This window comes from Hyperolius riggenbachi, chromosome 6, assembly GCF_040937935.1.
Source record: "Hyperolius riggenbachi isolate aHypRig1 chromosome 6, aHypRig1.pri, whole genome shotgun sequence".
NCBI classification, from domain to species: domain Eukaryota; kingdom Metazoa; phylum Chordata; class Amphibia; order Anura; family Hyperoliidae; genus Hyperolius; species Hyperolius riggenbachi.
The window spans coordinates 70,414,702-70,440,964 of NC_090651.1; the positions used below are offsets into that span (position 1 = coordinate 70,414,702).

The window sequence follows — 26,263 nt, forward strand, 5'->3', positions numbered from 1 at the left end:
CGGTCAAACCTTTTTAGTAGTAAAAATAATGTATGAAAACATCAGAGAGTGAAGTTTATGCACTTTTTGATGTCCCTGCGATCGCCTTTCCATAAGCGCGGCTGAAAGCATGCATGCAGTGTGTGTCCAAGCATTTTTATTGAGCATGTGGGGTTTGTAATCTTGTGTATGCGTTGTAAATCTGTGCATGTTTGTGGCTGCTGCAGTGCTGTGGGTGAGCAGCTGAAGACTGGTCCACTTCCTGGCAAATGTAACAGAAGAATCAAAGATACTGGGAAGCAAAAGGAGACCAGGAGCACATGCTCTCCGTGACCCCGTTCATCCTCCGCAGCTGTTCATCCTCCGCCAGCACAAGAAATCCAAGACAGCCATGACCCAGAGGTACTTCCTTGGTCACGGCTAAAGGTGGCCACACACCATACAATTTTTTAAATAGCTGTTCAATTTAAGAATTGCAATCAATTTTTCTGACTGATTGTAACATTTCAAAATATGACCAATGTACCACACACCTATGTTCAATTTTTCCCCCAATTATGATAAAAATGATTGGAAACTCTGAGAAAATTGCTAGGGTGTGTATATTAATAAATTGACAATCCAACACACACCATACAATCTTTAGAAAGATTAAAGAAAAATATCTGGCATTCTGGATCGATAAAAATCAAAGAAAATGGGAAATCCGATCGGATTTTTCAGTCGAATGAAAAAAAAAACTTTCGATATTTTCGGGAGATCCGATCATTTTTATCAAATTGCTGTCAAATCTGATCATTTTATTGTATCGTGTGTGGCTACCTTTAGATGCTGATTAGAGGAAACTAGCAGAGGTGGGGATCGAAGTGAGGGAGGCGGGGGAGAAAGCTGGCTTTGGGGGGCCAGGTGATTGATGGCTAGAAGGGGAAAAAGGAGGCTAGCGACAATCAGATTGTCCCTAGTTTTGGGGGGACAGCAGAGCCTGGGTGGGGGAGGGACTGGACTCTGTTCTATAATCTCTGTAAAATCCACCTCGGGTACTCTTTAAAGGAAAACTGTAATGAGAGGGAAATGGAGGCTGCCATACTTATTTCCTTTCAAGCAATACCAGTTGCCTGGCTGTCCTGCTGATCCTCTGCCTCTAATTCTTTTAGCCATAGACCCCGAACAAGCATGCAGCAGATCAAGTGTTTCTGACATTATTGTCAGATCTGATAAGATTAGCTGCATGCTTGTTTAAGGTGTGCAATTCAGATACTACTGCAACCAAATAGGTCAGCAGGGCAGCCAGGCAACTGGTATCGTTCAAAAGGAAAAAAATATGGCAACTTTCATATCACTCTCAGCTTGGGCTCACTTTAAAAGTTATAGCACCATATAGCTAGGTTTTTTCCACTTCAGGTTTGCTTTGAGGTCTTCTAAAAATATCCTTCCTTCCTTAAAACAGTCTAGCTTTGCTGTAACCTTATTGTGAAAAACTCAAAAAAAACAAAACGTGAACTAGAAAGAGATTTGGTTAATTGTAGTGTGTACTGAGCCTATAACCTATTGTTTACTGTCAATTTTAAATTTGAGCAGAACAAATCTGCCTTGGGTGTCTGAGAGCCTCTGTGGATCAATGATTTGTACGCCTCTCCCAGGGAGTATTGCTGTTCCCTTAGTTTTCTAGTCAGGTGCATTTCTAGTGACAAGAGTCTGGAATCTATTGTTGGGAAGTTTAGGTGTCAGTTCCCCTTCGCAATGTGTTTCTTGGATTAGGTCTAGAAAAAGGAGAAAATTACTGAAGACATTTTCACCTGAGATACTGAAATGAGATGCAGATTTGGAATATAAACCTGTAAGGCTACAATTAGGTAAACAAGTGTCTATCCATGCGTTATGTTGACTCCCACCTCTAAAGTAAACCAAACTGAAGGCAATAGCAATTCCAAAAGTGGAATATAAAAGGAGAAGAAGACCTTTTGGTAGTGTGAAAGCTATAAGAACCTCTTTTCCTGAAAGTGGTTTCATATATGTTGGTCATCACTTCACTTAAGATCTAATGGTAGGATCCACACCTTTGTAATATTACCCTAGTTTGTTTAGTGATTCTTACATTTCATCTGTATCTCTGTCTGGTCCTAGTATCTCTCACTGATCCTAATATCTCTCACTGGTCCTAGTATCTCTCACTGGTTCTAGTATCTCACTGGTCCTAGCATCTCTCACTGGTCCTAGTGTCTCTGTCTGGTCCTAATATCTCTCACTGGTCCTAGTATCTTTCACTGGTCTTAGCATCGCTCACTGATCCTAGTATCTCTCACTGGTCCTAGTATCTCTCACTGGTCCTAGTGTCTCTGTCTGGTCCTAATATCTCTCACTGGTCCTAGTATCTTTCACTGGTCTTAGCATCGCTCACTGATCCTAGTATCTCTCACTGGTCCTAGTATCTCTCACTGGTCCTAGTATCTCTCACTGGTCCTAGTATCTCTCACTGGTCCTAGCATCTCTCACTGATCCTAGTATCTCTCACTGGTCCTAGCATCTCTCACTGGTTCTAGTATCTCACTGGTCCTAGCATCTCTCACTGGTCCTAGCATCTCTCACTGGTCCTAGCATCTCTCACTGGTCCTAGCATCTCTCACTGGTCCTAGCATCTCTCACTGGTCCTAGTATCTCTCACTAGTCCTAGTATCTCTCACTGGTCCTAGTATCTCTCACTGGTCCTAGTATCTCTCACTGGTCCTGGCATCTCTCACTGGTCCTGGCATCTCTCACTGGTCCTGGCATCTCTCACTGGTCCTAGCATCTCTCACTGGTCCTAGCACCTCTCACTGGTCCTAGCACCTCTCACTGGTCCTAGCACCTCTCACTGGTCCTAGTATCTCTCACTGGTTCTAGTATCTCACTGGTCCTAGCATCTCTCACTGGTCCTAGTGTCTCTGTCTGGTCCTAATATCTCTCACTGGTCCTAGTATCTCTCACTGGTCTTAGCATCGCTCACTGATCCTAGTATCTCTCACTGGTCCTAGTATCTCTCACTGGTTCTAGCATCTCTCACTGGTTTTAGCATCTCTCACTGGTCCTAGCATCTCTCGCTGGTCCTAGCATCTCTCACTGGTCCTAGCATCTCTCACTGGTCCTAGCATATCTCACTGGTCCTAGTATATCTCACTGGTCCTAGTATCTCTCACTTGTCCTAGCATCCCTCACTGGTCCTAGCACCTCTCACTGGTCCTAGCACCTCTCACTGGTCCTAGTATCTCTCACTGGTCCTAGCATCTCTAACTGGTTCTAGCATCTTTCACTGATCCCACTGATCCTTGTATCTCTCACTGGTCCTAGTATCTCTCACTGGTCCTAGCATCTCTCACTGGTCCTAGCATCTCTCACTGGTCCTAGCATCTCTCACTGGTCCTAGCATCTCTCACTGGTCCTAGCATCGCTCACTGGTCCTAGCATCGCTCACTGGTCTTAGTATCTCTCACTGGTCCTAGTATCTCTCACTGGTCCTAGCATCTCTCACTGGTCCTAGCATCTCTCACTGGTACTAGCATCTCTCACTGGTCCTAGCATCTCTCACTGGTCCTAGTATCTTTTACTGGTCCTAGTATCTCTCACTGGTCCTAGTATCTCTCACTGGTCCTAGTATCTCTCACTGGTCCTAGTATCTCTCACTGGTCCTAGTATCTCTCACTGGTCCTAGTATCTCTCACTGGTCCTAGTATCTCTCACTGGTCCTAGTATCTCTCACTGGTCCTAGCATGTCTCACTGGTCCTAGCATCGCTCACTGGTCTTAGTATCCCTCACTGGTCCTAGCATTGCTCACTGGTCGTAGCATTGCTCACTGGTCCTAGCATCTCTAACTGGTCCTAGCATCTCTCACTGGTCCTAGTATCTCTCACTAGTCCTAGCATCTCTCACTGGTCCAAGCATCTCTCACTGGTCCTACCATCTTTCACCGGTCCTAGCATCGCTCACTGGTCCTAGCATCGCTCACTGGTCCTAGCATCGCTCACTGGTCCAAGCATCTCTCACTGGTCCTAGCATCTCTCACTGGTCCTAGCATCTCTCACTGGTCCTAGTATCTCTCACTGGTCCTAGTATCTCTCACTGGTCCTAGTATCTCTCACTGGTCCTAGTATCTCTCACTGGTCCTAGTATCTCTCACTGGTCCTAGCATGTCTCACTGGTCCTAGCATCGCTCACTGGTCCTAGCATCGCTCACTGGTCTTAGTATCCCTCACTGGTCCTAGCATTGCTCACTGGTCCTAACATCTCTCACTGGTCCAAGCATCTCTCACTGGTCCTACCATCTTTCACTGGTCCTAGCATCGCTCACTGGTCCTAGCATTGCTCACTGGTCCTAGAATCTCTCACTGGTCCTAGTATCTCTCACTGGTCCTAGCATCTCTCACTGGTCCTAGCATCTCTCACTGGTCCTAGCATCTCTCACTGGTCCTACCATCTTTCACTGGTCCTAGCATCGCTCACTGGTCCTAGCATTGCTCACTGGTCCTAGTATCTCTCACTGGTCCTAGTATCTCTCACTGGTCCTAGCATCTCTCACTGGTCCTAGCATCTCTCACTGGTCCTAGCATCTCTCACTGGACCTAGCATCTCCCACTGGACCTAGCATCTCCCACTGGTCCTAGTATCTTTCACTGGTCCTAGTATCTCTCACTGGTCCTAGTATCTCTCACTGGTCCTAGTATCTCTCACTGGTCCTAGTATTTCTCACTGGTCCTAGTATTTCTCACTGGTCCTAGTATCTCTCACTGGTCCTAGTATCTCTCACTGGTCCTAGTATCTCTCACTGGTCCTAGTATCTCTCACTGGTCCTAGTATCTCTCACTGGTCCTAGTATCCCTCACTGATTCTAGTATCTCTCACTGGTCCTTTTATCTCTCACTGATCTTAGTATCTCTCACTGGTCCTTATATCTCTCACTGGTCCTAGCATCTCTCACTGATCCTAGCATGTCTCACTGGTCCTAATAACTTTCACTGGTCCTAATAACTTTCACTGGTCCTAATAACTTTCACTGGCCCTAATATCTCCATATTCAATAAGGCGGTAGGTTAGTGAACTGCACAACCAAAGGCTGAAAGGATCTGACCACAGTACAGAAAGCAGAAGTGTTTTGTAAATTTCCCTTTTAGTAATGTATTTTTTTTTTAATATGGCTCTATGAGGGAGGACTTGGACTAAGTATTACAGAGCACCCCAGTAGCTCATGGGCAGCAAGCAGTGAAGTAAAATAATGGTTACTGTTAGTACATACGCCATAATTTAATCTTCCTGTTATAATGTTCCTCATATAAATGCCAACATCTAGTATATACTTTTAATAATTATTTTTGTTGTTGTCGTGCTTCATATTACTGTATAATGCCTCGGTTACAGTGCTCCTCATAGTAAAGCTCTGTATTTTTAGTACGCACTCTGTAAAGCCCGTTACAGAATAATTCCCAGCTTACTAGTTCTGCGAGCGTCACCTCGCTTTATCCTCTCTCCTTGATAAAGTGGGGTGACGCTCGCGGAACTAGTGGGATCTTGTCCTCTGAGGGCTTGTTCCCTGCTGTGCTGCTGAGATTGACCTCATTATTTCTGGGCTAAGTATCTCCTATTTTTTGCACTACTCCACTTTATGCTCTTTTTCCTATGGGCTGCTACTTTGCCTCAATTTTTTACCAGGCATCTTATCACTATTAATACTTGTAAAATATGTGGAAAAGGCAGCTGCGGTGAATAGCGCTACCACCGCAGCTGCTTCCAGCGCTCATACCAGCAGAGTTTCCAGGCCGCAGGCGTCTAGCACGCCGAGGACGGAACTGTCAGTTGCACATAGGGTTGCCCTGTCGCGCATGCGCGCGTAGACAGGATCTTTATGCGGGGAGGAGGCGCGTCAGCTGACCGGCTTGTCGGCTGACGTCAGAGGGGTCGCTCGCCGCTTCCCATTGGTTGATCGCTGGGGGCGTGCCTGGAGGGTCTCCCTCTGCTTCATAAGCCTTGGCATGTCACTCGCAACTTGTCTGCTGTTGCGAATACTTGGTGTTAGCGCTCAGACCCTTAGATAGTTCCGGTGTGCTTTGATCCGGGAGGAAACCGGGGATTTCACATAAGATAGGAATTGTTTGATTATCTTTAGCATTATCTTACTGTTATTATTTGTATATGACTCTGGCTTGTTCTGACTACTCTCTTGCTCAGTGATTCTGTAACTTTGCACATCTGATCTTGTTGCCTACCCTGCCTGTTTATATCTTCCAGACTCTGCCTTCCGATTTTGTACTGCATCTGTCTGTCTGTTGCCGAACCCGATCTGTCTGACTACTCTACTCTCACCAGAGGGCCCTTGTCTCTGGTGATAGTACCCATCAGATCCTCTGGTGAGGTACAGCTCTAATCAGTATTACTGTTGCACCAAACACCATCAAGTATTTGTTGTCACATCAGTTTCTGATATACCAGCATTATAGGTGATTCTGCAGATCACCTTATAATCCGGTATATTTCTGCATTATAGGTGATACTGCAGATCACCTAATAATCAGAATTCTGACGATTGCTGACACAAATCGTTACAATACTGTATATCTGGATAGCAATTGTGCACTTTATTTTTTTATATATGTGATATTTATTCATGTGTTTATTTTTTAGTTCTCATTGCACAGGTGTTGTTTATCGGTCTTGCATCACACTAGGTTGCATACTGATCCTGGGTTCTCCTCCTGTTGGGCTCAATATTGAGCCTACTGGGGGGTATTATATCTGACAGCAGCATTATGTCATTATACAATATATTGCATTTAGAGTGATTGTTTCATATGCAGCAGGGATCATGCTGGAATATTTGCTTGTTTTTTAAATGGTTTTATTTTTTATTGAATCATCAATATTGTGATTATTATTATACTTAATGTTGAATAAAGCTTTTTGTTATACTTTTTCAAATTTTGCTGTGGGAGGTGCTATTTTTTAAGGGCTTTCTTCTACCATATAATTGCTCTTGTTTTGAGCCCTAGCACACACAGTTATTTGGTTTAGGTGTTGCAGACACTTTCCAGAAACTACATATTGAATCTAGTATCTAATCTATTGAAAAACATTGACTTTAAAGAGACACTGAAGCGAAAAAAAATATATGATATAATGAATTGGTTGTGTACTATGAATAATTACTAGAAGATTAGCAGCAAAGAATATATTCTCATACTTTTATTTTCAGTTATATAGTGTTTTTTCTAACATTGCATTATTCTATAATATAGGCAGATTACACAACACTCAGCATTCAAAATGAGTCTTTCAGTCAGCAGTTCAGCAGTCTGTGAAGTAATGACCTCTCCTCTAGCAGAGAAAAAGTAAACAGTTCAATTACAGTTGAGATAATAAAAGTCAGATAACAGCCCTCTCCAGGACTAAAGGTGCCCATACACTCGTCAGATTGGCAGCAGATAGATAAGAAATGCATCTGATGATCTATCTGATGCGTTTTTAGAACATTTTTTACCAGGATAGAATTCCAATAGATTTCAGTTTGAAATCTATTGAAATTCGATCTGATGGCATTTTTTTGCCATCAGATTTCCATTAAGGCCAATGCAAAATGATAAGCAATCTCATCAGATCGACCTAAATTTTCCATCCTGCCAGTTCGACAGAAATCCATCGAAATCGATCGAAATCGGCCATCGATCGGTCGATTGGCCAACCGATTTTCAATCGATCAATCGATTGATCGATCTGGATCGATCGGTCGGCCAGAAAATCGGCTCAGTGTATGGGCCCCTTAAGACTTAGTCGGAGAGTTAATTGCTTTTTTGCATAGAGATAACAACTGGAGTTTCTTAACTCTTCCTGTACTGGAAACAATTAAACTGATGTATCTGATCTTAATGTTTTATTTCTTAGCTGTACTACACATACAAATCATAATATCATCATTTTTTTTCGCTTCAGTGTCTCTTTAAAGTGTTAGTTATGATATTGCTGTATAAAGTGTTACTGTCCTGGCAGGAAGATCTTGCGGCTGCATTGCCGTAAGATGTAACATATAAATCGGTTAAAGCTGTGAAAATCATTATTCTAAGAAGTCCGTGGTGTGTGTCTGAATTATCATTTGTGATCCCACTCAGAGAAGACTTCACAATAAGGCTTCACACGTCGCCCCCAGGGTAATTATTATCTTCAAGTACTCCTCACATTGCTCTGCTCATTAATAGCTTCACAAATAGCCCGACTTCATAAATTAAACACAATAACCTGTACTTAAAACAATGTAATTGCAGGCTGTGTGCTGATTACTGCTGCAGATCACTAGGTCTAAAGCACACGCATAAATTTATAATAATATTTGTTCCAATCCTTGTTAAAAAATTCAGAAGGTTTACTGTGGTTTGGTGATCGTTTGTTTACCAACAGTGGTTATACCACACTCTGGCGTGCAACTGGGCTGTGTCTTAAAGGGAAATTCAACTTTTGTTGAGGAAAAACAGTTTATTGCAACAATTGAGGGCAAACATTGTTTTCCCTTTTTTTGTTTATAAACATGTTTTATTGGATTAAAGGGTACCTGAAGCGACATGACATGATGAGATAAACATGGTTTGTACAGCCCCAGTCCTACACTTGGCTATGTTCCTTTATTTCTCACTGTTAGGATTAAGAATCTAGGATTGTGAATATTACCTTTTCTGCAGTCTGACGGTAACATAACTGTCATTGATAACTAATTACAGGCCATAACACTCTTGCATTGCCTAAAACATACAAAGGCAATGAGCCCTAAAAGTATGCAAGTTTTATTTTAAAAAAATCTTTAAAGGATACTTTAGTCCTTATTAAAATCTTAAAATGACGCTCTGTGTGTGTATGTGTGGGGAGGTGTGCATAGGCTTACTGCACCTCCCGTGGCCCGGTGTTTGCCACCGTTCGCCTACATTGCCTCCTGTTATTGTCTTGCCTGTCGGAGTGGTTGGCAACCTTTGCCCTGGAAATACTGTGCTGCGCACGCATATGGTGTCTCTTGGCAGCAGGGCTGTGGAGTCGGAGTCGAGGAGTCGGAGTCGGGGCAATTTTGGGCACCCGGAGTTGGAGTCGTGGTTTCAGAAACTGAGGAGACGCATGATTTTTGTATAAAATCCATAGCCCTGTTAAGTATTAGACTAAGGAGTCGGAGTTGAGCAGTCGAAGTCTGAGCAATTTTGGCTACCCGGAGTCGGAGCTGGAGTCGGAGTCGTGGTTTCAGAAACTGAGAAGTCAGAGTAGGAGTCGGAAGATTTTTGTACCGACTCCACAGCCCTGCTTGGCAGGTGTGGTCACATGCTGCCCTAAGAGGACATAATGTGCAGCACACTATTCCTGGGGCAAAGGTTTCCAACCACTCCGACCAGGAAGAGGATAACGGGAGGCAATGTGGGCAAATGGAGGCAGACGCCGGGCCACGACAGGTGCAGTAAGCCTATGCGCGTCTCCCCCCCCCCCCACACACACACACACAGGGCATCATTTTTAGATTAAGAATAAGGACTAAGGTATCCGTTAAAATGTGAACTTAATCAGTGAAGGGTCAGAAATATTGTATGTGTGGGGATGTTCTAGGATCTTGAAGTTCCACTTCAAAGGGAACCTGAAGTATATGGAGGCTGCCATATTTATTTCCTTTTAAACAATACCAGTTGCTTGGCAGCCCTGTTGATCTGTTTGGCTGTGGTGGTATTTCATTCACACCAGAAACAAGCATGCAGCAGGCTAATCTTCTCAGATTTTACAAATATGTCAAACACATGATCTGCTGCATGCTTGTTCAGGGTCTATGGCTAAAAGTATTATGCTGGGCATACACGGCATGTTTATGCGCCGTAATGGAGCCAGCGGCTCGATGCCGGCGCGTCACCGCTCGTCCGCACGGATCGATTCCCGCTCGTCCCCGCGGGCACTTTATTCTCAGCGCTTATTAGCGGTTCGCTTTTGCCTAATGTCCGCCCGCGTGGATCGAACCGGGAATCGATCCGCGCGGTGATCGGACATGTCGGAAATTATCAATCGAGCCATCAGCGGCTCGATTGATATGAAGAATCTGGGCCGTGTATGCCCAGCATTAGAGGCAAAAGATCTGCAGGGCAGCCAGGTAATTGGTATTGCATAAAAATAATTAAATATGGCTGCCTCCATACCCCTCTTGCTTCAGGTGTCCTTTAAGGCAAGGTAGAGCAAAGGTAAGAATGGATTAGAACACTTCATGCTATTTTCATCGAGTTCGGTTCACAGAGAATTATTATGGTTAATGCAGCATTGTGGTAAACCACAGAAAATAGTCTATGTAACAAAAGTAGTATATAGCGAGCAAATCATACAGTTAGTTATAACCTCACAATCAATGTTTAAGAGATGCTGAGCTTCGGTTAAACAGATACTTACCTAAGTAGTCACTCGCTGGGACCCCATTCTGTGCAACTGTGCTGCAGCAGCGCCTGTGCAGTACGGCCGCGCTTGTGACAGAAGAGGAATGCGGCCCTAATGTGATTGCTGAAAAGCCCGTGTTGGCAATCTTCTGGGGGTCCGCACTCGGAATTGGAGAGATTTTCCTCTGTTTAGGGAAGTATCTGTTTCGGTACACTTTAAGCAAGGCTGTATTTTATCCTCATATTTGTTTAACCTATCAATGGATAATCTCATGACAGAGTTATCAATATATTAATGAGTTTCACACGTCAGTTTTTGAGGATTATGTGCTCAATCCTTAGGATGACACTGTGGGGAACGAATGCTATACAGACACTTCACTCAGGTATAGCAGGGTGGCGTGTATTGTTCTATGGGGCTCAGAAGAGCGATGACAGGGCCTCATATGATGGACTGGCTTTTGGACGGTGGGTGCTACAGCAATGCACTAAATATAGGCAATACAAAGCTTACGAGACTAAACAGTAAATCAGTGAATGTATTACTACTGTACTATTTATGTACAGTACATTGGTAGCTTACTAACTGGAGATGGATATGTAGAAAGTGATATAAAATATCACAGTAATGAAGCAAGCCAAGTTTTGAATATGATGGATGACATTTAGAGTTATAAAAGTAACATTGTTGCAGTGCCATTGTGTGGCTGTGAATGCTATAAGGCTACAACCATATTCTAGAAATGTTACAACCTTCCCTATGGCACAGTGGTGTAGCATTCTTGTCCTGTAGAAACGGGGCCCCAGGGTCAACATTATCTTATGTGGGTATCCTCCAAGCATTCAATTTTCCTCCCTCATCCCAAAAACCTTGCAGTCAAGTTAATAGATCCCTCCCTCTCTGGAAAAAGGGAAATCATTGGCTTTGGACTACAATAGGGAGATTCGATGATGATTATGGTCTAGATTACATTCTAAGCTCTTCTGAGGGACAGTTAGTAACATGAATATGGAAGCGCTGCAGAAGATGTGAGAACTCTATAAAATACAGTAATAATAATATAAATGTTTAAGGAAGATTCTTAGAACAACTTTTTGGCCAAACTGCTCCACTTTGCCCTGTAGTTAAAGAGTCCTTCTTGTATAAGGTGTAAAACCTTTAATGCAAAGCTCTATGCCACCCTGCGTGGATCGGCGGTTGTCAGCTGCAGTAGCTCACCCGCCGTGTGTAAATCATTTGAGGTCTGAAACTCTGACCTGACCCTCTGCAAAACCGCTGTGGTGTTTTTTCTACTAAATTGTTCAGACTTCCGAAGTTCTGTGGCCAAAGCGCTTTGGAACTCTTTTAATAAAAATCCCTTCCAGTTCGCTAGTTCATGTGCACAAGGTGTAGAGATTCACTTGGCAGTGATTGCCAATGAATGTGCAATTCTGCCATCAACAATGCCACTTTTTTGGCTGAAGACAGCTCTGTTCTCATGGCTGAAGGCAGCTCTATTAATTATGGAGATATGATGCTGGACTTTCTTGCAGGTTCTGTGTGTGTCAAGTACTCACTAATTCCCCCTCCCTTACCCCTTAAAGATATGGAGGCTGCCATATTTATTTCCTTTAAAACAGTGCACATTGCCTGACTGTCCTGCTGATCCTCCAGCCTCTAATACATTTAGCTGTAGACCCTGAACAGGCATGCGCATCAAGTGCTCTAAATGAAGTCTGACTGAATTCGCTGCATGCTTGTTTCATGTGTGGGATTCAGCCACTACTGCTGCATGAAAGATCAGCAGGATGCCAGGCAACTAGCATTGTTTAAAGTGGACCTGAACTCTTGCACAGGCGTCGACTGGCCCTGGTATCGGCGGATAGAGGCAGTGGAGAAGGGCAGCGTGGGAGCGATCCAGGTTAATGGGGCTGGAGGAAGCCCCAGGTATGTATAAATCTATTTATTAATTCGTCTCTTGTTCTCTTTAAAGGTTTTTATGCTGTTGATTATCTTTTAGGCTGGTTTCACACCAGGACGTTGCGTTTTAGGGGAAGTTATGGTTGCATAACGTGCCCCTAACACAACGCCTGGTGCTCCCTGCTTTGGACGTCAGAGTGAGCCGCGTTGTGCAGCTCACTCAGGCGTCCGTGATGCCGTGATGCGCACTCTTGGACGCATGCGGCATCACGTGGTCCCGCCGGCCAATCGCCGCACAGAGCGGCCGTTCCAAGAAGTAAACACTGCACGTCACTGAGTGCAGTGAATATTAATTAGCCATGTGCCTGGCCGCTCTCCGCTCCTCCCCAATGTTACTGAGCATGTGCAAGCAGTCTAACGCGGCTCTGCCGCCTACAAAGTACTGCATGCAGTACGTTGACTTATGGCGCAGCGTTACTGTGTAACGCAACGTGGGCACTGTGAACAGCCCATTGATTTTTCATTGCTGTGCGGTGGGCTGCGTTACAGGCTGCTCTAACGTGCGCCTGTAACGTCCCACTGTGAAACCAGCCTTAGAGCAGAGAGGAAGTTCTGAGTTCAGGTCCACTTTAAAAGGAAATACATATGGAAACATCCATAACATCCCTCTTACTTTAGGTGTCATTTAAGATCTTTCATCAGATTTAAATGGAATTATTCAAATGCTTAGATGGATGACACACAAGCCATGATCAGATGAGGGATAAGGAGCCTCCCACACCCAGGGTAAATCTAATGCTGAGGTTCAGCACGAACCTGTGCTGCAAATGACCACTTTAATTAACAGCAAAGGCTTATTAGGTTGGTTGTTTTGGGTGCCTTGACGTTCTCCCTTGTGCCAATTTATTCTGTAAGTTCCCTTTAAAGATTTGTTTTCTGGACATGAAGGTGGTGGTGGAGGTCATAGCGGTGATTCCCCGCCATAAAAACCTTTTGAAGTTCTTAAACCTAATGCATGAAAAATGAAGGCCCAGCCAGTTATTGAATTAAGCTGCGGTGTTCAGGCAGATGTTGCTAATTATACTTGGGCTTTGATCCGCAGAAGGTGCACACAGCTTGCTCTGGAGAAGGTGGTGTGCTGCAGTGAGATAGACTGAGCAGTGGATGTATAGCAGCGGGTTGCCTTGTGCAGGGATGACTGATTTTGGAATTGGAAATGATCATAGTTAGCCTGGGCCCTAGCGTGAAATGTCAGTCACCTAGTCTTGCTATACTATTGTCAATTCTGTCACATATACTTGACTGTTAGAGACAGAAGGATCTGCCAAACGATAAAAAGCCAATCTATATAGATGAGGAGAAAACTTGCCTGCATTTTACACATTACTTGAAGATGCTGACTAAATATGCAACCAATCTGTGGGGATTACAAATACAGAAGTAATTCAAAAATGTCATAAACACATTTTTGTAATGTAATGAAAATAGGTTTGCTAGATCTATTGGGCAGTACAGTGGTGTAGTGGATAGCACTCTCACCTTGCAACGCTGGGTCCCAGGTTTGCAACCTAGCCAGGGTACTATCTGCACAGAGTTTGTGTGTTCTTCCCGTATTTGTGTGGGTTTCCTCCAGGTACTCTGGTTTCCTTTCACATCAAAAAAACATGCATACAAACATTCATTAGCTTCCCCCCAAAATTGGCCCTTGGCTTTGGTAGGGATTAGATTGTGAGCTCCTCTGAGGGACTGTTAATTGACAAGACTATGGGCTTGATTCATTAAGCTGCACTGCTAAAGCAGCACACCGTAATGTGAAGGAGCGGCCGCTAATTCATGCCTTACATAGCAACGCTCGCTGCTATGTAGGAGTATGCCTTCCTTAGGAGCGTGCCTTACTTAGATAGGAGCGTGCCTTACTTAGATGGGAGTGTGCCTTCCTATGTGTAGGAAGGCACGCTCCTATCTAAGTAAGGCATGCTCCTAAGGAAGGCCATTCCTTCACATTAAGGTGCGCTACTTTAGCAGCGCAGCTTAATTAATTAAGCCCTTTGTATTCTGTACAGCACTGAGGAAGATGTCACTATATAAATACTTAATAATAATTGATGTAAATGGTGGAAAATTTTCAACAAAAAACATTTACTACTGAAAAATAGCATTTACCATGAAAAGAAGAAGAGTTTACCATGGGAGAAGAAGAGATCCAAATCTTAAAGTTGTGAATTTGTCAAAATGACAAATGAACGTAAAAGGCAACAGAAGTGACATGTAACATAAGCCCTAATGCACTAAACTGCAGGAAGATTAAATGACAGTTTCTCTGCAGTTTTAAAGAGACTCTGAAGCGAAAAAAAATTATGATATTATGATTTGTATGTGTAGTACAGCTAAGAAATAAAACATTAAGATCAGATACATCAGTCTAAAGCTGGCCATACACTGGCCCGATTTGCCGCCGTTTTGACAGCAGATTCGATCACTGGGATCGAATCTGCTGCCAATCGTTCTCGCTACACGCCGAATTTCGATCCATTTCGTCCGATCGCGTCGATCGCTCCATGCGGAAAATTACCGTCGATCGCCCGCGGGTAGGGAGCGCGTCGCTATCGGCGTTCGAGTGCCCGACGACCGACGCAATAGAGAGGCAATACATTACCTGCTCCGCCGGCGCGACTGCCCCCGCTGTCACCGCTGCTTCTTCTCCGCTCTGGTCTCCGGCATGCTTCAGTTCCTCCTGCCCGGCAGGAAGTTAAAACAGTAGAGGGCGCTCTACTGTTTAAACTTCCTGCCGGGCAGGAAGAAGTAAAGCATGCCGGACCTGAAGACTAGAGCAAAGAAGACAGCGGAGACCTGGGGACTGATGTCGCGCCGGCGGAGCAGGTAATGTATGCGGGCGGGGGGAGCGGCGGCAGCACCACCACCACAACAGATTGTGAACGGTTTCAGGCTGAAATCGGTTCACAATCTGTTTGCAGTAAAGGTAGCCATACGATCCCTCTCTGATCAGATTCGATTAGAGAGGGATCTATCTGTTGGTCGAATCTGATGGCAAATCGACCAGTGTATGGCTACCTTAATTGTTTCCAGTACAGGAAGAGTTGAGAAACTCCAGTTGTTATCTCTATGCAAACAAGCCATTAAGCTCTCCGACTAAGTTAGTCATGGAGAGGGCTGTTATCTGACTTTTATTATCTCAACTGTTCCTGGACTATTTACTTTTCCTCTGCCAGAGGAGATGTCATTACTTCACAGACTGCTCACACAGAATGCTGAGTGTTGTGTAATCTGCACATAATATAGAATAATGCAATGTTAGAAAAAACACTATATACCTGAAAATAAAAGTATGAGAATATTTTCTTTGCTGCTAATCTTCTAGTAATTATTCATAGTACACAACCAATTCATTATATCATATTTTTTTTTTTCGCTTCAGTGTCTCTTTAAGTGTAAATCTCACTGATAAAGCTCTATGGCCTAGTGCACACCAGAGCGTTTCCGCTGCGGTTTGCGATCCTCCTGCGGGTGCGGATCCGCTAGGGTAATGTATTTCAATGGGCTGGTGCACACCAGAGCGGGAGGCGTTTTGCAGAAACGCATACTCCCGGGCTGCAGCAGATTTTGGATTGCGGATGCGTTTCTGCCTCAATGTTAAGTATAGGAAAAACGCAAACCGCTCTGAAAAACGGCACTTCAGAGCGGTTTGCCAGGCGTTTTTTGTTACAGTAGCTGTTCAGTAACAGCTTTACTGTAACAATACAGGAAATCTACTACACCAAAACCGCTACACAAAACCGCAAAACGCTAGCTGAAACGCTACAGAAAAAGAAGAAAAAGCGTTTCAAAATCTGCTAGCATTTTGCGGATCTGCTAGCGGTTTTTGGTGTGCACCAGGCCTATGTGGCTGAGAAAAACACAACTGAGTGCAGTATACAGGTAAGAAGTTAACACGTTCAGTAGTTTTAGGTTTGTCTGTATGGAAGCAGAATAACATGAAATGTTTTTCACAATGCACTGCTATGGAAGAATGTGCACTAATGCACACTAACGCATACCAACGCATTTAAGTGTAAAAGGACCATTAAACTCATAACATGCAGTAGAAGAAGCTGCCAATGCAAGTAGAGGAGGCCTGAGAAAAAAACAAGCCCATTATAAAGACATTGGGAATGTTCTTAAAGAACTAACTAGATGGATTATAGCTGAATTATGACAATGGAAAACACCTACTAGGAAAGCTGAGATCGCTCTCCAGGAAGTGAGCCATTGTCAAAGTGTACAGTCAAGAGAAGACTTCATGAAAGTAAATACATGGCCAGCTACAAGAAGTGGTCAGTTAGATTACAAGATGCCAAACATGTGAAAAAAGCCTGCCAAGTTCAGAACATATATTTTATTTATTATTTTTATTGTGAGCACTGGATATATAGATGTAGTGTATCTATGACAAACAAGAAGACAATGACAGCGGGCCGCTTTAAGAAGAGGTAGGAGGAGGTGATATGGACATATAAATATGGCAACCAAATAGGACCAAACCACTGATCCTGATGAAGACGACCGTTGGATCGTTGAAACATGTCGATCTAAGCTAGGAGGGGCACCCCATAAGATCCTAGTACTTTGCAGTGGTGGTCCAAGAGGTTGTAGCCTATACACAGGCCCATCATTTAACCCAGTGCTGTTTGTCCGGTGGTGGAACGCAAGGAAACACCACCGCTCTGCTCAGTGGAACGCAGGAGGACGGAGCTAGGAAGTGACGTCAGCGGGGACTCCGGATACTGCCGGAGTTCAGAGTGCACAGCCCGGCTAACGTGCGCGGAAGATCTCACCGGCTTGGTGACGGGGAGCAGGCCTTGCCCAGAGCCTGGGGACCTGGCGCACGTATGCACAGGAGATATATAATGTACCAGTGCCACAGATGGCGGCAGTGAACCTGGAAAGTCATAAATAGGAGGTACCATACATTGTGCAATACGGAAACTGTTAAATTTTTTGCATCTTCAGCGTGTGCCATCTAAGTGATTTTTTTAAGGGGGCAATATATATATTCTATATACTCCTATTGACACTATAGAGCGTCTGGATTTTTTTTATAATCCTATTGGAGAGTTGTTTTTAGATCCCTCAATTCTTGATATATATAGGTATATATTTATGTATATTTTTTTACACACATTTTTTAACACATCAGGTAGCCCCCACAAGGGTGTGTACGGTGTGAGTGAGTAGATGGTGTGTATATATACCACATTTTAACTTGTATTCTTTGCTTGAAATGAAATAAAAATACATATGAGCAGTATCTTTTGATCCTTTTTATGTCCAGCGCTCCTTTAATTGATATTATATGTTCTCTATTGTTAAGGTGTAGGGTTTGGGTACCCTCACCTAATATTAAGGTAGCAGCAGGAAGAAATTTGGTGGGTATTTTTTTTTTTTTTTGTGCGTAAACAAATTCCCACTTAGTTTTAGGATTAATGTATATATTAGTGCAGCACCTCCTTTAGTATAATGTGAAAAAAGACTGCCAAGTTCTGGAACAATAGTCTTGGACACATGAAACTAGGATCAACATACAGCAGTATAATGAAAAAAGAAGAGCAAAGAGAAGGTAAGGAATGGCTCATGATTGGATACCACATCATCTGGGAAACTAGGTAGAAGCAGTGTTATGGAAAAGGCATGTACAGTATAGATGCAAATGCTACATAATCTCCAATGCTTATTGATGATATGACTGCTGACAGAAGCAACAGAATGAAGCCTACAGAGCTGAACAATATGCTCAGATCAGCAGAATGCAGCAGAGCTCATGCGACAGCACTTCACGCTACAGATGGACAACGACCTAAAACATAATTTGAAAGCATCCCAAGAACATTTGAAGTCCAAGAAAGGAAATATGGCCAAGTCAATCATGACCTTAATCAACTGAACATGCATTTTATTTGCTGAAGGCAAAACTGAAGGCAGAAAGTCAAACAAACAGCAATAGAAGACAGCTGCAGTGAAGGCCTGATAAAGAATTTTCAACAATGTTTTAGGATCGACCATTATATTTATAACTGGAAGTTAGCATAATCACTTGAAAATGGGGGTACTATAAATAAAAATAGAGTTAAAGCTTATAGTGTACACATTTCAAATTTGTTGTTGTATTGTACAGGACCATAATTATAGAAATTGGATAGCTGCTCAAGTACTTATGGACCTGTATATATGTTACGGCCAGAACCCGAAGTTTGGCCACTTCTAGTTCTGGCCGGCCACTTCCATCCTTTTAGCACCGCGTGATTGCACGCACCCGAAATGGGGAGATTCTGCAGTCATATGACAGCTAACATCTCCCTTCACTGATCAGGAGCTATGGCGATCACTATGATAGCCTCTGATCGTAGTGATCACTGAAGCAGTGGTGGCAGAAGAAAAGAAGAAGACCGGACTCGCCTCTTTTGATGTTCCTCCAGCGATTGCCGCTCCCCCTCTGTTCTGCCCGGCATCCAGCCTCACACTGCTTCTAGTGTAGAGTCCTGGCTTGATGACGTCATCAAGCCAGGATCCGGAACTTAAAGAATACCGTGGCGAGGCTTGGGAACAAAATTTGATACTTACCTAAAGAAATGGAAGCCTCAGGATCTTATTGAGGCTTCCCTTCCCGCTCTGAAGTCCCACATTGCTGAGCATTGCAGAACATTGCAGAAGATAAGTGACAATGCAATCATATCAGGGCCGCGCAGCTCTTCTTCCTCCAGCGTGGCCGCGCAATAGCCGACCCGGCCGAGCAGTAAACCGGAGCCATGGGCTCCGTGGTACTGCGCATGAGCGGAAAGGCTCGCCCAGCCCCGCTTCAGGAAGAAGAGCTGTGCGGCCCTGATGTGCAGGGGGGCTGCAATCAGCAACGGGGGGCTTTAGAGCAGGGAGGGAAGCCTCAAAAGGATCCCGAGGCTTCCCTCTCTTACGTTATCTATCTGGTTTTTATCCCGAGCGTAGGCTCGGGATCACTTTAAGGGGCCTTTATATGCCGGTCCCAAAGTGGTTAATCATTGAACCCAGATTTTTTTAACCGTTAAAACCAAAATAAAAATATGGAAAGTGCTATTTAGGATTAGTTTTTATTCATACAATAATGTATCTCCTCTGCTTATTTTCACTTAAAGATCACTTTAAAAGTATTTAAAAGACAAATACTGGTTTTATGTGTCAGTGGATACCTGCTATCGCTTTACCTGTAGTCCTGTACGGCAATGAAGATATACACCATTAGAGATGTACAGCATCAGATAACCATTAGATAACCAGTATTACCCACAGGCTGCCTTCCTGTATCTGGTGCCTTTCGGATTTCAGCCTGGCCAAACTAAAAGCAGTACAGTCTCTTTTTTTGTGATTGTAGTTAAACTTTAATAAATAGGACTTTCATAAATATGAATTGCCTTTTATTTCTTTATTGTGCGGGCAATTGTTTTTTGAGAAATTGCACCTGGGTAAGGCTTATTTGGTATTATCAATACTTAACATAATCCTATTTATAAATTAGAATCAGAAACATGGCCAGGAAAAGGGCTAGAACACACAGACCTTTGACTACAGTTTCATCTAATGCTGGGTACACACCATGCGTTTTCCCGCTCGATCCGCGGGTCAATTGGGATCGATTTGACTATTTCCGACATGCTCGATTCGGGCCTCGATCGTTCCTGCCGTCGATTTTGCATACTTAACATGCAAATCGATGGCAGGAACGATCAAAGCCCGAATCGAGCACGTCGGAAATAGTCGAATCGATCCCGATCGACCCGCGGATTGAGCGGGAAAACGCATGGTGTGTACCCAGTATAAGTCAAGCCTTATGCTGGGAATACACAGTTCGTTTTTTAGGTGATTAGATGGTTCGATAGATAGTTTCCGACATGTCCGATCTCCCTTTCAATTCTCTCGCCGCTCGATTTCTAATATAAGTGAATGTAAAAAGATAAGAAAAATGAGCGGAAGATAAGAGAATTGACTGCAGAATCAAGCGGCAAAAACGATTGAGAGGAGAAACGCATGGCAGAAACGAACCGTGTATTCCCAGCATTAAACACATTCTAGAGAAAACTCATCCAAGACGATCTTTCTGGGCCATCTTAGGTAAGAATCTAACATGTGTACAGCTGCCCCATGGTTCTGTTTAGTGATTTGCCATGGCAGATTGGGAAACAATGAATGAGCACATTTCCTTTGTCTTGTGTTGTCCCTCTTCCTCTCTCTCCATTGAACAATACATGTTGCTTGGCTGTAACCAATACATGGTTTCTATATACAGTAGTGCTTTTTCCTGGAAATATAACTGTAATGATCACTTGATGGTTGATTAGGGCTACCTAAGTGTAATGTATGTACAATGTATTTAATGTTAATTAAGCTGCAGGGTAAGTGCAGTTTTAGCAATTTGTATTCGGCTGGTGTTCAATGTTGAACATGAACTGATGTCAAAGTGAACATAAATTGGAAGTAAACTTAAGCAAATTGTCCATGTACTCTAGTTCTAATAATACCTACATGTAAAACTACTGGTGCCTATGATAAATCAGCCCTGTTTAGGAGGAGGTGATTGGAGGAGTGGAGTCGGTGGCCAGGTGTGTATCTGCTGACCAGGCCAGAGATGTAGCTCGAGCAGGACTTGTATATAGATTTGTAGGCCAGGAATAGGATCTTGAAGCTGATTCTGAAATGAATCGGGAGCCAGTGGAGGGATTTGCATAGGGAAGTCTTGCAGTACTTTGTAATTTCGCACTGACCATCTAACACTATTCCTTACATCACTCTGATCCTTAATTTAATCTGTTTAATTTGCCTAATCTCCCCTAGGCTGTATCAGAAAGGAAGTTGTTCCATGTGTACATGTCCAAACTGCTCCCGATCGATAAAGGGATCGATTTTCCAATGATAACTTTGCAAAATTGATCCCTTTCTCGATCAGAAATGTCTGAAATGTTTGCCCGATTTCCATAGATCGGATGGGAAGTTGCATCAGGTATTCCCAGCAGGGAACTGAGCTATGACTTTTTAGGACGGTGAGATCTCATCAAAGAGGAGAGGATTCCTGGGCTGCAGGTCTCTCCACCCAGAATCTGCCGTCAGTATCACATAAGGATGGCTTTTTAAGGGTCCCTGTCATACACCAAAGTTTTCCTTTAACTGTGGTGAAATGTGCTCTTCAAATCTGTAATTATATAAATCTTTGTTTCATGTCTCCTCCCTACTGTTCCTTTGAACAAATCTGGCTGGTTTCATTGCTGTAGCTTGGCATTTCTGTGGAACTGATTGTGAATTTTCCATATTATTTACTGTCTCTTGAGGATCTTTTATAAAGGGTGAAATGCTGAACTCATCCAGCAATCGCCTATGAGCAATCATAAATCCACTCGCCTATGAGCAATCATAAATCCACTGCTGTATCTCAAGAGAATATTCATCATTTCTGGTTTTCAACACAGTCACCCCTTCTAAAGAGATCCTTCAATGTCAGCATTTATTTATTTTCCCATGATGAATACTGGTTTGGTAAGCTACTCAGTCATTACTGGTTTGGTAAGCTACTCAGTCATTTTATGGCGGCAAATAAGGAATTTGCTTCAAAGATTTTAAGTCTTTCAATGGTTTCTACTTCAAACTGGTGAATCTTTTGCTGAGCACAAATCAATTGCAGATTAATTTACTAGTTGCAGCTTTCAACAGCTGGCTTTAGAAATGGTAGCAAATAATTCAGCTATAGTGAACCTGTGTTTTGGCCTCTGTGGTATTCTGTATCAGGCTATAGTGGAAAGTGGGCGTGTGCATGCAACCTATGTCAGTCAGGAGACCCATGAGCCATGGTCGGTGGGTGGGCTGGCGGCCACTTGTAATGTGTTCACTGTCTGCACACTATGGGCCCGCGTGAATTGCCTAAAAAGCATCAGCCGGTGCATGGACTAAAGATTGCAAGCTGCATCCATTGGCGAGACCTATGCTTCCTGTGTAAGCTGCTGCCTGATTACTGAGGGAATTGCCTGTCACCTGTGACATGTGTGCATGGCTGCAATGCTAGAGTATCATCCAGGCTGCTTGCAATAACTGGTGAAATCTAATCTTCCCGTGCAAGCTGTTGTGTGATTATTGCATGCAAGTCCCTGCTTATTAAGCACTGTGTATTTTAATCTAGTTTAAACACTGTCTGTGCTTGCTGAAGCATTGAAAAGAAAAAATGACTCCCAGTTATTGACTGAATTAAGATACAGTACTATGGTATACCTCAGTAGCTTGAGTCTTATACAGTAGAATACCTTTATAGTAAACTCCAAGTGACCAGGAAAAGTAGTTTACTACCGGTATATCAGAGGTTTACTTTATCAGAATTGCTCTTACATTGTATATTTACACAGACACCTTTGCTGGGACCTGAGGGCTGAGTTTACTATATCCAGAGGATAATTATATTAGAGTTTACTATGAGATTCTACTGTACAGTAAACTTCTGATATAATAAACTACTTGGCACAGTCCCTTGGAGTTTACTATAAATGGATTCTACTGTATTTTTATTAAATCTTTACTGGGTCCTTTAACTTGTTTTGGTTCTATAAATAGGAGGGTTTTTACAGCTGGAAGTGTGGGGAATCCAGCGCTCTCCCTTATAAGAATAGAGCCCTTTGTTTGTGCCTGTGTTCTGCAGCTCTGCAGAGATGTAGTGGGATGATCACTCAGCACAATGACACTGGGAGACTCCCAGGGATAAAGCGAGGTGTTTGACTTGCAGTGGCGCGCTCTGCCTGTGAATCCCAGCTGCTGAGTGTTTGTGTTGCTGACTGTCCACAGTGAGGAAGTTCTGAGCTTCCTGATGAACAGCTGTCTCTGATCTCTCACTGGCTGCTCTTCCATGCCGGAGTATTTAGCAACAGGCTTCATCATGGGCTGTGGAAGCGTTTTGTCCCAGACTACTGAACTATGTGATGCCAACTTTGCCTGCGTAGCTCTGGATGTAGTGACAGCGTGGCCACAGCATGTCTTCAGGTAGGTACATTTGGAACTGATGCTGAACTGCTGCTATTACTTTGTTTCTATTTATACAATACTGACATTTTATGCAGTGCTCTACATGAGAAAAAGAGGATAGAAATGACAAACTTGAGACAAACCTTCACAAAATCTTGACACAGGAGGAACGGCGTACTCTTGCCAAAGGAGCTGACAGTCTAATGCTAATCACACACTTTAGATTTTAATGCAATCTTCTCAGGGCTGTTTTACAAGAGCGCTTTTCTGATTGTCGGCGCATTCCAGTGTTTTGAAAAGCGCTTGGTCAGTGAACTCCTATGAGCTATTTGACACCAGACAAAATCGTTTTTATTACATTTGCTGCATGTAGCATTTCTGCAGCAATTCTGATCCTGTAACGAGTATAAGAAAGAAAAATCACCGTAAACATCGCTATAAAATCACTCCAGAATTGCTAGAGCTTTTTGGTGTGAAATAGGCCTTAAAGTTAAACTATTGATTACAAAAACATCCAAAATGATATTTGAAAGCTTTAAGGTGGTCACACACGATACAAGAAAATGATAAAATTTTACAGCAATTCAATGAAAATGATCGATTGTACAGAAACATCTAAATCTCTTTTTTTTTTTATTCGTTTGGTTTTTTGGATTGAGAGTGGTGGATTTTTCTAATCAATTTTTATGGAAATTGAATGGTGTAGGGTAAATTATCAACGTCTTAGTGTATAGATCTAAGCATTTTTTTCAGTGTTTTCAATTTTTTTTTTTTTTTCATAATTGGGGAAACATTGAACACACGTGTGTGGTACATTGGTCAGTATTTTCAAATGTTACTATCAATCAGATACTCTACACCATTCATTTTTCATATAAACTGATCTGAAAAATCCAACACTCCCGATCTTTTATCGAATGAAAATGGGAAACTCGATCAGATTTCTTGAACGCATGAAAAATAAAGCTTTCATTTTTTCTGTAAAACCAATAATTTTTTATCGAATTGCTGTAAAATTGGATCATTTTATTGTATAGTGTGGGGCCACCTTAAGATTTACATCTCTCACATTCCATATAACATTTGATGGCTGCTGGTGTAATGGTTGCTTCTGACACAGGAGACCCGGGTTCAAATCTCGGCTCTGCCTGTTCAGTAAGCCAGCACCTATTTAGTAGGAGACCTTGGGGAAGTCTTCCTAACACTGCTACTGCCTATAGAGCGCGCCCTTGTGGCTGCAGCTCTGGCGCTTTGAGTCCGCCAGGAGAAAAGCGCGATACAAATGTTATTTGTCTTGTCAAGTAAAATAAGGGCAGGTCATCGATTTTACAAGGTGAAATCCTTTTATTATATCTAAAGTGGCACTGGCTTGGCTCACACATAAAAAGGTATCCAGTCCTGTCCTGTCAGTTTTTGACAACTGGCATCAGTTTTATATGCGTTTCTATGGCTGTGTTCACACATAAATCTGTACATTTCTAGTCCGGTCAAGTCCCGTCCGTTTTGTTTTGTATGGGTTTCTCTGGGTGTGCTCACACATAAAAGGTGTACATTTCCGGTCCAGTCAGGTAAAACTGATAGAAAACTGGTGCAAAAACTGACAGGACAGGCCAGTAAAGGACCAGAAAGGTGCAGATCTATGTGTGAAGCAGGCCTCACAGTTGGAACACGTATGGCTATTATTAGATATTTAGACCCAGGCATTTAGACCCAGTTGATCAGACACATGGCAGCTGTCGGAGGTGGTGGGAGTTAATTGCTAGGTAATAAACGGTTAACTCCAGGCGCAGGAAAAAAGCAAACTGTTGTCATAATAGCAGCAGTTTCCATTCACCACTTCAGTCTGCATTAGAGTGCATGGAGCAGTGTCTGGACATAGAGGCTTCAGCAGGATGCCTGTACAGGAGTCAGCGGCTTTCACAAGCATGGGACACAGCTATGGATAATGCTGTCAATTTGCTAGGGAGGAGCTGGGTAGACCCCATTCTCCACACTGTTACAAATCTCTCCAATGCCGCCACAGACAGCCATAACAAATTAACAGTGGTTCGAACCCTTCCTCACCCTAAAATGAAAAAAAAGTTTTGTATGAAATTGGGCTTCACAGTATAGTTCTAAGCACTGATTCCAACTCCACAGCCTTTCTCATCACTTTAGGGAAGTAAAATCTGAACTTCTGGCTGTGTATTCACAGATAATTTGACTCTCTCTTTGTGTATTGTGCAAATGTTAAGTATGTTCTGCAAATATCGTAAAGATGTTCTGCTAATACACTAGGAATATTTTTGGGTTGAAGTCAGCAGACAATGATGACAATCTACAATAAAAATGTTCTACAGCATCAGATCTCTGTGGCTCACTACAGGTGATGTGTAGAGGAGTCCCTCAGCGGTCGTTAGACATTGCACACACATGCCTAAAGTCAAATGATCATTGGAAGACAATGTTCAAAACATTTCACTGCGTATAAAGACCACAACTGGTAGCTTAATTCACCGGTCCACACTTGCTTTCTCGGGTTGAAAGCTAGTTCCCTGTGCTAAAATATCACACTGTTCAGATTCTAGGCACAAGTGTTTTATCACCTGCAAAGTAAGAATGGGGTCATTTGCAGCCCATTAAAACCCTACATTTAACAGGAAATAGTTCAAAGACAACTTATTAGATGTTGAAACTGAGACATTGTATTGAATTTTATGCCAGCAGCATGCTTCACTAACGCTGTGACAGGGGCAACAAAATATAATGCTGAATAACATTTTTTTTTCACAACTTATTAGGCTAATGATCAAAGATCAGTAACTGGATTGGATATTAAAAGAGTCTCTCAGAAGTAAAGATGGGGAAGGGTATCGAAAAACAGGTGGTTTTGACGCCTTTGAGTTGGGTGGCCCTATAGCAGTAATGCTATAGTGCCCGGCCCATGCATGGGTAATTTGGGGTTCCGGCGATTGTGGAACCCCAACAGAGAGTTGC

General features: G+C 43.0%; 1 protein-coding gene across 7 annotated transcripts in view; it reads left to right on the plus strand.

The window, feature by feature from the left end:
- Positions 1 to 26,263, plus strand: part of ST3GAL3 (ST3 beta-galactoside alpha-2,3-sialyltransferase 3) — a 516,482-nt gene that overhangs the window by 88,268 nt on the left and 401,951 nt on the right. The window contains exon 1 of one of the 7 annotated variants that reach the window (XM_068239479.1): positions 23,139 to 23,305. The exons of the other annotated variants lie outside the window; for them this stretch is intronic. The gene's annotated coding sequence lies outside the window, so the exon portion shown is untranslated. Of the gene's footprint in view, positions 1 to 23,138; positions 23,306 to 26,263 lie in introns of those variants that run through there. 7 annotated transcript variants of the gene reach the window in all.